This window comes from Hordeum vulgare, chromosome 7H (genome assembly GCF_904849725.1).
Source record: "Hordeum vulgare subsp. vulgare chromosome 7H, MorexV3_pseudomolecules_assembly, whole genome shotgun sequence".
NCBI lineage: Eukaryota > Viridiplantae > Streptophyta > Magnoliopsida > Poales > Poaceae > Hordeum > Hordeum vulgare.
In genome coordinates, this window is record NC_058524.1 from 291,224,594 (window position 1) to 291,238,946 (window position 14,353).

The window sequence follows — 14,353 nt, forward strand, 5'->3', positions numbered from 1 at the left end:
ATAAATCTATGTTTCAGGAAAAAGGGGTAACAAATACGAGTCATTACAACCTTACTGCACAAGCAGGATGCCAAAAAATAGTAAGATGGAAGATTTAAAAACTTCAGAAATAAATTTAACATAACCACTACAATCAAAAGGCATAAATCAGTGATCAACATAAAAAAATCATTGTCCAAGTAATAAAATTCATTCTCCAAATATTCCTAGACCATGTTTCTATACCCCGTTTTCTTGGTCTACGAGGAAACATACAAGGTGCACAAAGATTTGTTGTATTATGTTCTAGTAGTTGCCTAATTCTGTCACATAGCAATGCGGTGAATGAAAAGTTGGCCCAAATAACCTGATGTGCTTTGCAATGTGACAACCCCTTTTGGTTGTCTCCTAAAAACTAGATGTCGTGACTACTTTAGAAAAAAAAAAGCAAACCTTATAGAGCATAACTAAATTATATTCTACCAGAACATCAACAACATGCCATTTGACTGAAATCAGTTGTATTTGGTTGACTGAACTCAAATTCAATGTGTGCACCGCTCTTGTTTAATTCATCGTAATCCCTGGCCATATGTGTGTGCTAATAAATTCAGTGGTTTTTGATTGAATGAAACTCAGTTCAAAATTCAATATATTCTACATAGTCACCGGTACTTCCACGGCGGCGAGGAGGCGCGCCGGTAGACGGAGATGGAAGTCTAGGGTTGCAGGGGGTGACGCGCCAGCGGAAGTAAGAGGTGGCATGAGGGGAGGACGGTGGGGAGATGGGGAAGAGGGAGGGGCGGGGGAGAGATGGGGAAGAGGAAGGGGCGGGGGTGCTCACTTCCGCAGCGGTGATGGCAGCCTGACCCGTCCAGTGGCGGCGACGTGTGTGGGGGTGGCCGGGGCCTGGGGGCAGTGACGAGGAGGGCGGCGGCGGCTGACGAGGAGGGCGGCGGCGGCTGACGAGGAGGGCGGCGGCGGCTGACGAGGAGGGCGGCGACGGTGGCTGGCGAGGGGAGATGGGAGGGAGGGAGGGGTACGGTTGGAGTGGAGATGCGGGGGAGAGGCGAGTGCGGGGAGGGATAGAACGAGGGACGGTTAGCAATGGCGCACCATTTAGGGGTGCGCCATAAGTGGATATCAGTGGCGCACCTTTTGTGGTGCGCCATAAGTGGGGAGGGATAGCAATGGCGCACCTTCTCCTGGTGCGCCATTACTAACTTTTTTTTATTTTTTTGGATTTTTAGTTGCATGTAATAATTTTGGTTATCACTTTTTAGTTGCATGTAATAACCGAAAAGTAATGGAATTGCCCAACGGTTTAGAATTACATGACATGGTGCAAAGATTTAGAATTACATGACATGGTTGAAATCAACTGACGTGAAATAACAGTCATCAAAGATTGAGCTTGCCACTGACACACACATGCGGCCGACACGTCGTGATTCGATCTTAATTAGCTATATTTTCACAATGATCTTCTTGCCCTTCTTTCTCGTGGTTGAATAATTTAGCCCCGGAACCCCTTGAATTCTTCTCTTGAACGGACGTCCTTTAGGTAGGGTGGTCCTGCTTCTTCTTGTGTTGTGTGCTACTTCATTATCGTCGTCATCTTCCATCTTCGGGTTGCCGTACTTGTCGAAGTCTTGCTCATTGGCGACTCCATCCATTCCAATGATGTTCCTTTTCCTCTCCTCACGACAACACGACTGGGCTTTGACGGGTCAGTAATGAAGAAGCATTGGTCCACTTGGCAAGCCAGTACCCATGGCTCATTTTTCACGGTGACGTTTGCGCCCACAATCTTTGATTTGGCTTCGTGTATAACCATGGTGGTGAAATAGCGGTCTTCTTTTAGGACGCTCTTGGCCCATCTGACACGGAACATCGGAACCTTCTCTCCAGCGTAGCTCAGCTCCCAGATCTCCTCGATCCTTCCGTAGAATCTGTCCTTGTCGTTACCGGTGTAGGATTCCATCGTTACCCCGGAGTTGTGATAATCGCTCTTCATGTCCTTTTCCTCGGTGTAGAATATGTACCCGTTGATATTGTACGCCTCATAGCTCATTAGGTTGTGCTCGGCGCCCTGTGACGAGGCAAATATGAGTTTTTCTTCCGTGGAAGAATCCTCGTGTAAAGGGTATGACAAAAGCTTGTCCTCGAACCAACGCGTGAAATATGAGTTCTGCTCTTTGATTATATCTCCGTCCATCCTCTGTTGGCCTCGGTCATTGTACGTATTCTCAATAAAGGTTTTGTGCTCTACCACCCAAGGATCGACCATGTCTATGTGTTGTAGCGCGACTAGGTTTTCTCTTTCAAAGTCGGCGAGTCGACCCCTGAAGTCGACATGCATTTCGCGGCGACCCTCGCGGTAACCCCATCCATCGAGCCTGCCGAGGTGCCTTGTTGACGGGCAGACCAACGGGGTTCTCGATTCCTAGATAATTCGTGCAGAACGAGATGCACTCTTTGGTTAGAAAGCCTTGGGCTATGCTTCCATCTGGACATGCCCTATTGCGAATGTATCCTTTGATGACACCATTCATCCTTTCGAATGGCATCATGCTGTGCAGGAACGTCAGCCCGAGTTGGATGATATCCTCCACGATATGGACCAGCAGATGCACCATAACGTCGAAGAATGCAGGCGGGAAGTACATCTCAAGCTCGCATAGTATCATCACGATCTCTTCTTGTAGCCTTCTGACTTGCCTCACGCCAACCGACTTCCGAGAGATGACGTCGAAAAAGTTACATATGCCAAATAGCGTTTGACGGACGTGCGCATCCATGATCCCACGGACTGCAACTGGAAGTACCTGTGTCATCAGCACGTGACAGTCGTGAGACTTCATCCCGCTGAACTTCTTCTTTGCTGAGTCTAGGTATCTGCTTGTCTTCCCCGCGTAACAGTAAGGAAGTTTTACTCCTACGGGGCAGGTGAAAAACTGATCAATCTCCTTCTGACTTAGAGTGAAGCATGCGAGAGGGCAGTCATATTCGATCTTCTTGGCCTTTTTGCCTTTGTGATGACTTTCTGTGTCCTTCGCCTCATCATCGTCATCATCATCATTAGGGCGTTTTGCGTGAAGCTCCTCCCTGATGCCCATTGATTGCAAGTCTGCCCTTGCTTTCGGCCCATCTTTGGTCCTCTCTAGCATGTTGAGCAGGGTACCAAGCAGACTCTCGCACACGTTCTTCGTGATATGCATGACATCAAGGCTGTGAGGCACACGGAGGATCTTCCAGTATGGAAAGACCCAGAAAACAGACATTGTTTTCCATACCTTCAGAAGCGGCTCTGGCGCCTTTCACTTCTTTCCCGGCAGTGGGCACTCTTTCCAATTTTTCAACAGCTCGTCTATTTCCTCGCCGCTCCTCGTACATGGGGCTCTTCGGGGTTCGCATTCACCATCGAACAGATCCTTGCATTTTCTCCATGCGTCATCCTTGCGAAGCCACCTTCGATGTCCCAGGAACACGGTTTTCGAAGACCCGAGATCTCTATCTAGCTGGCGATACGTTGTGTCATCCATGCACCTGACGCATGCACAAAATCCGTGGACCACCTGCCCCGCGACATATCCGTAACAAATATAGTCGTGCACCGTCGTGAGCAGTGCGGCTCTCATAGGGAAATATTGTTTCGCTGCAGCATCCCACGTATTGGCTGGCGTTTTCCACAGCGTGTCTAGCTCCTCTTTCAGCAGCCCCAGATACAGATTGATGTCGTTCCCTGGTTGTTTCGGCCCTTCAATTAGCATACTCATGTGAATGTACTTCCTCTTCATGCACATCCAGGGGGGAAGGTTGTACATCCACACAAACACAGGCCAGGTGCTATGTGTGCTTCTCCGGCTGCCAAACGGGCAGACTCCATTGGTGCTCGTGCCCAACATGATGTTCCTTGGATCGTCCCCAAATTCTGGGTGTTCGAAGTTCAACGCTTGCCACTGGCTCGCATCCTTAGGGTGACTCAGCATCTTGTCTTTTTTATTTATCTCTGGATCATTCCTTCATCTTCTCGCTTCTTCTCCTTCGTATCTGTGTGCCAACGCAGGAGCTCTGCTTGCTTAGGGTCCGTGAAATACCGCTTCAGACGAGGAGTGATCAGAAAGTACCACACCACTTTTGGAGGAGCTTTCTTCCTATTCTTGTATCGAGTAACGCCGCACACCGGACATATGGTAGACTCCGCGTGCTCGTCCCGATAAATGATGCAATCGTTCATGCACACATGGTATTTCACGTGCGGTAAATCCAGAGGACACACGATTTTCTTCGCCTCCTCGAGACTGTTCGGGCACTTGTTCCCCATGGGATGACGTTCGTGCCAGAATGACATGTTCTCGTCGAAGCATGTGTCGGTCATTTTGTGTTTTACCTTCATCTCTAGAGCCATGAGCGTTACTTTCAGGCAGGTATCCTCAGGCCTGCATCCTTCATACAATGGAGTAACCGCGTCTATCTCCAGTTGATCCAGCCTGGCTTTCTCTCAGGCGGCAGCTCTTGCGTTACCCGTCTGCTTGAGAAGCAGCTCTTGAATATGAGGGTCCTACACCCAGCCCATCGATGGTCCATCGTTGTCTGCTCCGGCATCTTCATCTTCATGATCATGCCCTTTGTCTTGATCTTCCTCATCATCATGTCCGGCATCTTCTACATGATGATTGTGTCCTGCATCATGTCCTGGAGATTCTTCATCTTCTCGCCCGCCCTCGCCGCTTTTGTCTTGCAACACTTCCTTTTTTCTTGCCCGGCCCCCATGGACGACTTCATAATCATCTTCAGCACCTTGCCACCGATAGCCATCCATGAAACCACGCACGAGTAGGAGGTCCCGCACCTGTCTGGAATCCGGGTCCATAAGGCTCTTCAGCTTGCATCTTCGACACGGACATCTTATCTCCGTCTCGTTCTTTTGAAGCATCTCGGCCTTCGCGGAGCTCAAACACCTATTCATGGCGGAAGCAGTTCATGGCGGCTAAGGAGGGTGTCTGGATGAAGCAGTTCATGGCGGATCTTGGAGTGGTGCCAAGCGCACTGAATCCAATAACCTTGTTCTGTGACAACACGGGTGCCATTGCCTTAGCAAAGGAACCACGGTTTCACAAGAAGACCGGACAGATCAAACGACGCTTCAAACTCATCCGCGACTACGTCGAGGAAGAGCACGTAAATATATGCAAAGTGCACACGGATCTGAATGTAGCAGACCCGCTGACTAAAACCTCTTCCACGGCCAAAACATGATCGACATCAGAACTGTATGGGTGTTAGATTTATTACAATGTAATTCACATGGTGATGTGAGGGCTAGATTATTGACTCTAGTGCAAGTGGGAGACTGTTGGAATTATGCCCTAGAGGCAATAATAAATATAGTTATTATTATAATTCCTGTATCAAGATAATCGTTTATTATCCATGCTATAATTGTATTGAATGAAGACTCATTTACATGTGTGGATACATAGACAAAACACCATCCCTTGCATGCCTCTAGTTGGCTAGCCAGTTGATCGATGATAGTCAGTGTCTTCTGATTATGAACAAGGTGTTGTTGCTTGATAACTAGATCACGTCATTAGGAGAATCACGTGATGGACTAGACCCAAACTAATAGACGTAGCATGTTGATCGTGTCATTTTGTTGCTACTGTTTTCTGCGTGTCAAGTATTTGTTCCTATGACCATGAGATCATATAACTCACTGACACCGGAGGAATGCTTTGTGTGTATCAAACGTCGCAACGTAACTGGGTGACTATAAAGGTGCTCTACAGGTATCTCCGAAGGTGTTAGTTGAGTTAGTATGGATCAAGACTGGGATTTGTCACTCCGTGTGACGGAGAGGTATCTCGGGCCCACTCGGTAATACAACATCACACACAAGCCTTGCAAGCAATGTAACTTAGTGTAAGTTGCGGGATCTTGTATTACGGAACGAGTGAAGAGACTTGCCGGTAAACGAGTTTGAAATAGGTATGCGGATACTGACGATCGAATCTCGGGCAAGTAACATACCGAAGGACAAAGGGAATGACATACGGGATTATATGAATCCTTGACACTGAGGTTCAAACGATAAGATCTTCGTAGAATATGTGGGATCCAATATGGGCATCCAGGTCCCGCTATGGGATATTGACCGAGGAGTCTCTCGGGTCATGTCTACATAGTTCTCGAACCCGCAGGGTCTGCACACTTAAGGTTCGACGTTGTTTTATGCGTATTTGAGTTATATGGTTGGTTACCGAATGTTGTTCGGAGTCTCGGATGAGATCACGGATGTCACGAGGGTTCCCGGAATGGTCCGGAAACGAAGATTGATATATAGGATGACCTCATTTGATTACCGGAAGGTTTTTGGAGTTGCCGGGAATGTACCGGGAATGACGAATGGGTTCCGGGAGTTCACCGGGGGGCAACCCACCCCGGGGAAGCCCATAGGCCTTGAGGGTGGCACACCAGCCCTTAGTGGGCTGGTGGGACAGCCCAAAAGGCTCTATGCGCCAAGGAGAAGAAAATCAAGAGAGAAAGAAAAAAAAAGGGAGGAGGTGGGAAGGAAGGGGGACTCCCTCCCACCAAACCTAGTCCAACTCGGTTTGGGGGGGGAGAGTCCTCCCCCTTGGACTCGGCCAACCGAGCCCCAAGGCAAGGTCCCCTCCCTACCACCTATATATACGAAGGTTTTAGGGCTGATTTGAGACGACCTTTCCACGGCTGCCCGACCACATACCTCCACGGTTTTTCCTCTAGATCGCGTTTCTGCGGAGCTCGGGCGGAGCCCTGCTGAGACAAGGTCATCACCAACCTCCGGAGCGCCGTCACGCTGCCGGAGAACTCTTCTACCTCTCCGTCTCTCTTGCTGGATCAAGAAGGCCGAGATCATCGTCGAGCTGTACGTGTGTTGAACGCGGAGGTGCCGTCCGTTCGGTACTAGATCATGGGACTGATCGCGGGATTGTTCGCGGGGCGGATCGAGGGACATGAGGACGTTCCACTACATCAACCGCGTTCTCTAACGCTTCTGCTGTAAGGTCTACGAGGGTACGTAGATCACTCATCCCCTCTCGTAGATGGACATCACCATGATAGGTCTTCGTGCGCGTAGGAAAATTTTTGTTTCCCATGCGACGTTCCCCAACAGTGGCATCATGAGCTAGGTTCATGCGTAGATGTCTTCTCGAGTAGATCAAAAAAGTTTTTGTGGGCGGTGATGTGCGTTTTGCTGCCCTCCTTAGTCTTTTCTTGATTCCGCGGTATTGTTGGATTGAAGCGGCTTGGACCGACATTACTCGTACGCTTACGAGAGTCTGGTTTCATCGTTACGAGTAACCCCCTTTGCTCAAAGATGACTGGCAAGTGTCGGTTTCTCCAACTTTAGTTGAATCAGATTTGACCGAGGAGGTCCTTGGATGAGGTTAAATAGCAACTCATATATCTCCGTTGTGGTGTTTGCGTAAGTAAGATGCGATCCTACTAGATACCCTTGGTCACCACGTAAAACCTGCAACAACAAAATTAGAGGACGTCTAACTTGTTTTTGCAGGGTATGCTTGTGATGTGATATGGCCAACGATGTGATGTGATATATTGGATGTATGAGATGATCATGTTGTAATAGAAATATCGACTTGCACGTCGATGGTACGGCAACCGGCAGGAGCCATAGGGTTGTCTTTATACTAACGTTTGTGCTTGCAGATGCGTTTACTATTTTGCTAGGATGTAGCTTTAGTAGTAATAGCATGAGTAGCACGACAACCCCGATGGCAACATGTTGATGGATGATCATGGTGTGGCGCCGGTGACAAGAAGATCGTGCTGGTGCTTTGGTGATGGAGATCAAGAAGCACGTGATGATGGCCATATCATGTCACTTATGAATTGCATGTGATGTTAATCCTTTTATGCACCTTATTTTGCTTAGAACGACGGTAGCATTATGAGGTGATCTCTCACTAAAATTTCAAGACGAAATTGTGTTCTCCCCGACTGTGCACCGTTGCTACAGTTCGTCGTTTCGAGACACCACGTGATGATCGGGTGTGATAGACTCAACGTTCACATACAACGGGTGCAAAACAGTTGCGCACGCGGAACACTCGGGTTAAGCTTGACGAGCCTAGCATGTGCAGACATGGCCTCGGAACACATGAGACCGAAAGGTCGATCATGAATCATATAGATGATATGATTAGCATAGGGATGCTTACCACTGAAACTATACTCAACTCACGTGATGATCGGACTTGGGATAGTGTAAGTGGATCATGAACCACTCAAATGACTAGAGAGATGTACTTTTTGAGTGGGAGTTTAGCATATAATTTGATTAAGTTAAACTCTAATTATCTTGAACATAGTCTAAAGTCCACTTTGAATATATTTGTGTTGTAGAACATGGCTCACGCGACAGTCATCCTGAATTTTAATACGTTCCTAGAGAAAGCTAAGTTGAAAGATGATGGAAGCAACTTTGTAGACTGGGCTCGTAATCTTAAGCTAATCTTACAAGCTGGGAAGAAGGATTATGTCCTTAATGCTGCGCTAGGAGATGAACCACCCGCTACGGCTGATCAGGATGTTAAGAACGCTTGGTTAGCACGTAAGGAGGACTACTCAATAGTTCAATGTGCAGTCTTGTATGTCTTAGAACCAGGACTTCAACGTCGCTTTGAGCGTCATGGAGCATTTGAGATGTTCCAGGAGTTGAAGTTTATCTTTCAGAAGAACGCCCGGATCGAGAGGTATGAGACCTCCGATAAATTCTATGCTTGCAAGATGGAGGAAAACTCGTCTGTCAGTGAACATGTGCTCAAAATGTCTGGGTACTCAAACCGTCTAGCTGAGCTGGGGATTGAACTCCCGCAAGAGGCTATCACTGACAGAATCCTTCAATCACTGCCGCCAAGCTATAAAGGCTTTGTGTTGAACTACAACATGCAAGGGATGAACAAGTCTCCCGGCGAGTTGTTTGCGATGCTGAAAGTCGCAGAGTCTGAACTCCGTAAAGAGCATCAAGTCTTGATGGTGAATAAGACCACTAGTTTCAATAGAAACGGCAAAGGCAAGAAGGGCAATTCGAAGAAGAGCGGCAAGCCTGTTGCCAATCCGCCGAAGAAACCCAAAGCTGGACCTAAGCCTGAAACGGAGTGTTACTATTGCAAGGGTATGGGTCACTGGAAGCGCAATTGCACCAAGTATCTGGCAGATAAGAAGGCGGGCAAAGAAAAGTCAGGTATATTTGATATACATGTTATTGATGTGTACTTAACCGGCTCTCGTAGTAGTGCCTGGGTATTCGATACCGGTTCTGTTGCTCATATTTGCAACTCGAAACAGGAACTGCGGAATAGACGAAGGCTGGCGAAAGATGAAGTGACGATGCGCGTAGGAAATGGTTCCAAGGTTGATGCAATCGCCGTCGGCACAGTGTCACTTCAGCTACCGTCGGGATTAGTGATGAACTTAAATCCTTGTTATTTAGTGCCTGCGTTGAGCATGAACATTATATCTGGATCTTGTTTATTGTGAGACGGTTACTCTTTTAAGTCAGAGAATAATGGTTGTTCTATTTCTATGAGTAACATCTTTTATGGTCATGCACCGAATGTGAGAGGATTGTTCATATTGAATCTTGATAGCGATACGCATATACATAACATTGAGACCAAAAGAGTTAGAGTAAACAATGATAGCGCCATATTTTCGTGGCACTGCCGCTTAGGTCATATTGGTGTAAAGCGCATGAAGAAACTCCATGCTGATGGACTTTTGGAGTCACTTGACTTTGATTCACTTGACACGTGCGAACCATGCCTCATGGGCAAGATGACTAAGACTCTGTTCTTCGGAACAATAGAGCGTGCAAGTGACTTATTGGAAATCATACATACCGATGTGTGTGGTCCGATGAGCGTGGAGGCACGCGGCGGATATCGTTATTTTCTCACCTTCACTGACGATTTGAGTAGGTATGGCTATGTCTACTTGATGAAGCACAAGTCTGAAACATTTGAAAATTTCAAGCAATTTCAGAGTGAAGTGTAAAATCATCGTAACAAGAAGATCAAGTTCCTACGGTCTGATCGTGGGGGTGAATATCTGAGTTTCGAGTTTGGTGATCACTTAAGAAAATGTGGAATTGTTTCACAGTTGACACCGCCTGGAACACCACAACGTAATGGTGTGTCCGAACGTCGTAATCGTACTTTGTTAGAGATGGTGCGATCTATGATGTCTCTTACTGATTTGCCGTTATCATTTTGGGGTTATGCATTAGAAACAGCTGCATTCACTTCAAATAGGGCACCATCAAAATCCGTTGAGACGACACCATACGAACTGTGGTATGGCAAAAGGCCAAAGTTGTCGTTTCTTAAAGTTTGGGGATGTGATGCTTATGTCAAAAAGCTTCAGCCTGAAAAGCTGGAACCCAAAGCGGAAAGTGCGTCTTCATAGGTTACCCAAAAGAGACAGTTGGGTACACCTTCTACTCAAATCCGAGGGCAAAGTGTTTGTTGCTAAGAACGGAGCTTTTCTCGAGAAGGAGTTTCTCTCGAGAGAATTGAGTGGGAGGAAGATAGAACTTGACGAGGTTGTCGAACCTCTCATCCCTCTGGATGGTGGCGCAGGGCAAGGGGAAACCTCTGTCGTTGCGCTGCCGGTTGAGGAGGAAGTTAATGATGATGATCATGAAACTCCAGTTCAAGTTTCTGTTGAACCACGCAGGTCGACGAGATCACGTGCTGCTCCAGAGTGGTACGGTAATCCCGTCTTATCTATCATGTTGTTAGACAACAATGAACCTGCAAATTATGAAGAAGCAATGGTGGGCCCAGATTCCAACAAATGGCTAGAAGCCATGAAATCCGAGATAGGATCCATGTATGAGAACAAAGTATGGACTTTGGAGATACTACCTGAGGGCCGCAAGGCTATTCAGAACAAATGGATCTTTAAGAAGAAGACGGACGCTGACGGCAATGTGACCGTTTATAAAGCTCGACTTGTGGCAAAGGTTTTTCACAAGTTCCAGGAGTTGACTACGATGAGACTTTCTCACCCGTAGCGATACTTAAGTCCGTCAGAATCATGTTAGCAATAGCTTCCTTTTTCGATTATGAAATCTGGCAGATGGATGTAAAAACGGCGTTCCTTAACGGTTTCCTTAAGGAAGAGTTGTATATGATGCAACCCGAAGGATTTGTCGATCCTAAGAATGCTAACAAGGTGTGCAAGCTCCAGCGATCCATTTATGGACTGGTGCAAGCATCTCGGAGTTGGAACAAACGCTTTGATGAGGTGATCAAAGCATTTGGGTTTATACACGTGGTTGGAGAATCTTGTATTTACAAGAAAGTGAGTGGGAGCTCTGTGGCGTTTCTAATATTATATGCGGATGACATATTACTGATTGGAAACAACGTAGAGCTTTTGGAGAGCATAAAAGGTTACTTGAATAAAAGTTTCTCTATGAAGGACCTAGGAGAAGCTGCTTACATTCTAGGCATTAAGATCTATAGGGATAGATCAACACGCCTGATAGGACTTTCACAAAGCACATACCTTGATAAAGTTTTGAAGAGGTTCAAAATGGAATAGTCCAAGAAAGGGTTCTTGCCAGTTTTACAAGGTACGAGATTGAGTAAGACTCGGTGCCCAGCAACTGATGAAGATAGAGAGCATATGCGCTCCGTCCCCTATGCTTCAGCCATAGGTTCTATCATGTATGCGATGCTGTGCACTAGACCGGATGTTAGCCTGGCCATAAGTATGGCAGGTAGGTTCCAGAGTAATCCAGGAGTGGATCACTGGACAGCGGTCAAGAATATCCTGAAGTACCTGAAAAGGACTAAGGAGATGTTTCTCGTATATGGAGGTGACGAAAAGCTCGCCGTAAAAGGTTACGTCGATGCAAGCTTTGACACAGATCCGGACGACTCTAAGTCGCAAACCGGATACGTATTTATTCTTAATGGAGGTGCAGTAAGCTGGTGCAGTTCCAAGCAAAGCGTCGTAGCAGATTCTACATGTGAAGCGGAGTACATGGCTGCCTCGGAGGCGGCTAAGGAGGGTGTCTGGATGAAGCAGTTCATGGCGGATCTTGGAGTGGTGCCAAGCGCACTGAATCCAATAACCTTGTTCTGTGACAACACAGGTGCCATTGCCTTAGCAAAGGAACCACGGTTTCACAAGAAGACCAGACACATCAAACGACGCTTCAACCTCATCCGCGACTACGTCGAGGAAGAGCACGTAAATATATGCAAAGTGCACAGGAATCTGAATGTAGCAGACCCTCTGACTAAAACCTCTTCCACGGCCAAAACATGATCGACACCAGAACTGTATGGGTGTTAGATTTATTACAATGTAATTCACATGGTGATGTGAGGGCTAGATTATTGACTCTAGTGCAAGTGGGAGACTGTTGGAATTATGCCCTAGAGGCAATAATAAATATAGTTATTATTATAATTCCTGTATCAAGATAATCCTTTATTATCCATGCTATAATTGTATTGAATGAAGACTCATTTACATGTGTGGATACATATACAAAACACCATCCCTAGCATGCCTCTAGTTGGCTAGCCAGTTGATCGATGATAGTCAGTGTCTTCTGATTATGAACAAGGTGTTGTTGCTTGATAACTGGATCACGTCATTAGGAGAATCACGTGATGGACTAGACCCAAACTAATAGACGTAGCATGTTGATCGTGTCATTTTGTTGCTACTGTCTTCTGCGTGTCAAGTATTTTTTTCTATGACCATGAGATCATATAACTCACTGACACCGGAGGAATGCTCTGTGTGTATCAAACGTCGGAAGTAACTGGGTGACTATAAAGGTGCTCTACAGGTATCTCCGAAGGTGTTAGTTGAGTTAGTATGGATCAAGACTGGGATTTCTCACTCCGTGTGACGGAGAGGTATCTCGGGGCCCACTCGGTAATACAACATCACACACAAGCCTTGCAAGCAATGTAACTTAGTGTAAGTTGCGGGATCTTGTATTACGGAACGAGTGAAGAGACTTGCCGGTAAACGAGATTGAAATAGGTATGCGGATACTGACGATCGAATCTCGGGAAAGTAACATACCGAAGGACAAAGGGAATGACATACGGGATTATATGAATCCTTGACACTAAGGTTCAAACGATAAGATCTTCGTAGAATATGTGGGATCCAATATGGGCATCCAGGTCCCGCTATTGGATATTGACCGAGGAGTCTCTCGGGTCATGTCTACATAGTTCTCGAACCCGCAGGGTCTGCACACTTAAGGTTCGACGTTGTTTTATGCGTATTTGAGTTATATGGTTGGTTACCGAATGTTGTTCGGAGTCCCAGATGAGATCACGGATGTCACGAGGGTTTTCGGAATGGTCCGGAAATGAAGATTGATATATAGGATGACCTCATTTGACTACCGGAAGGTTTTCGGAGTTGCCGGGAATGTACCGGGAATGACGAATGGGTTCCGGGAGTTCACCGGGGGGGCAACCCACCCCGGGGAAGCCCATAGGCCTTGAGGGTGGCACACCAGCCCTTAGTGGGCTGGTAGGACAGCCCAAAAGGCTCTATGCGCCAAGGAGAAGAAAATCAAGAGAGAAAGAAAAAAAAAGGGAGGAGGTGGGAAGGAAGGGGGACTCCCTCCCACCAAACCTAGTCCAACTCGGTTTGGGGGGGGGGGGAGTCCTCCCCCTTGGACTCGGCCGACCCCCTTGGGGCTCCTTGAGCCCCAAGGCAAGGTCCCCGCCCTCCCACCTATATATACGAAGGTTTTAGGGCTGATTTGAGACGACTTTTCCACGGCTGCCCGACCACATACCTCCACGGTTTTTCCTCTAGATCGCGTTTCTGTGGAGCTCGGGCGGAGCCCTCCTGAGACAAGGTCATCACCAACCTCCGGAGTGCCATCACGCTGCCGGAGAACTCTTCTACCTCTCCGTCTCTCTTCCTGGATCAAGAAGGCCGAGATCATCGTCGAGCTGTACGTGTGCTGAACGCGGAGGTGCCGTCCGTTCGGTACTAGATCGTGGGACTGATCGCGGGATTGTTCGCGGGGCGGATCGAGGGACGTGAGGACGTTCCACTACATCAACCGCGTTCTCTAACGCTTCTGCTATACGGTCTACGAGGGTACGTAGATCACTCATCCCCTCTCGTAGATGGACATCACCATGATAGGTCTTCGTGCGCGTAGGAAAATTTTTGTTTCCCATGCGACGTTCCCCAACAATATAGCAGTGGCGCACCACATGCATGGTGGGCCATTAATGTCCATATTAGCTATAGGATTTTTTCTAGTAGTGCATGCTCGAATCGAAAAGATAATTGCAAA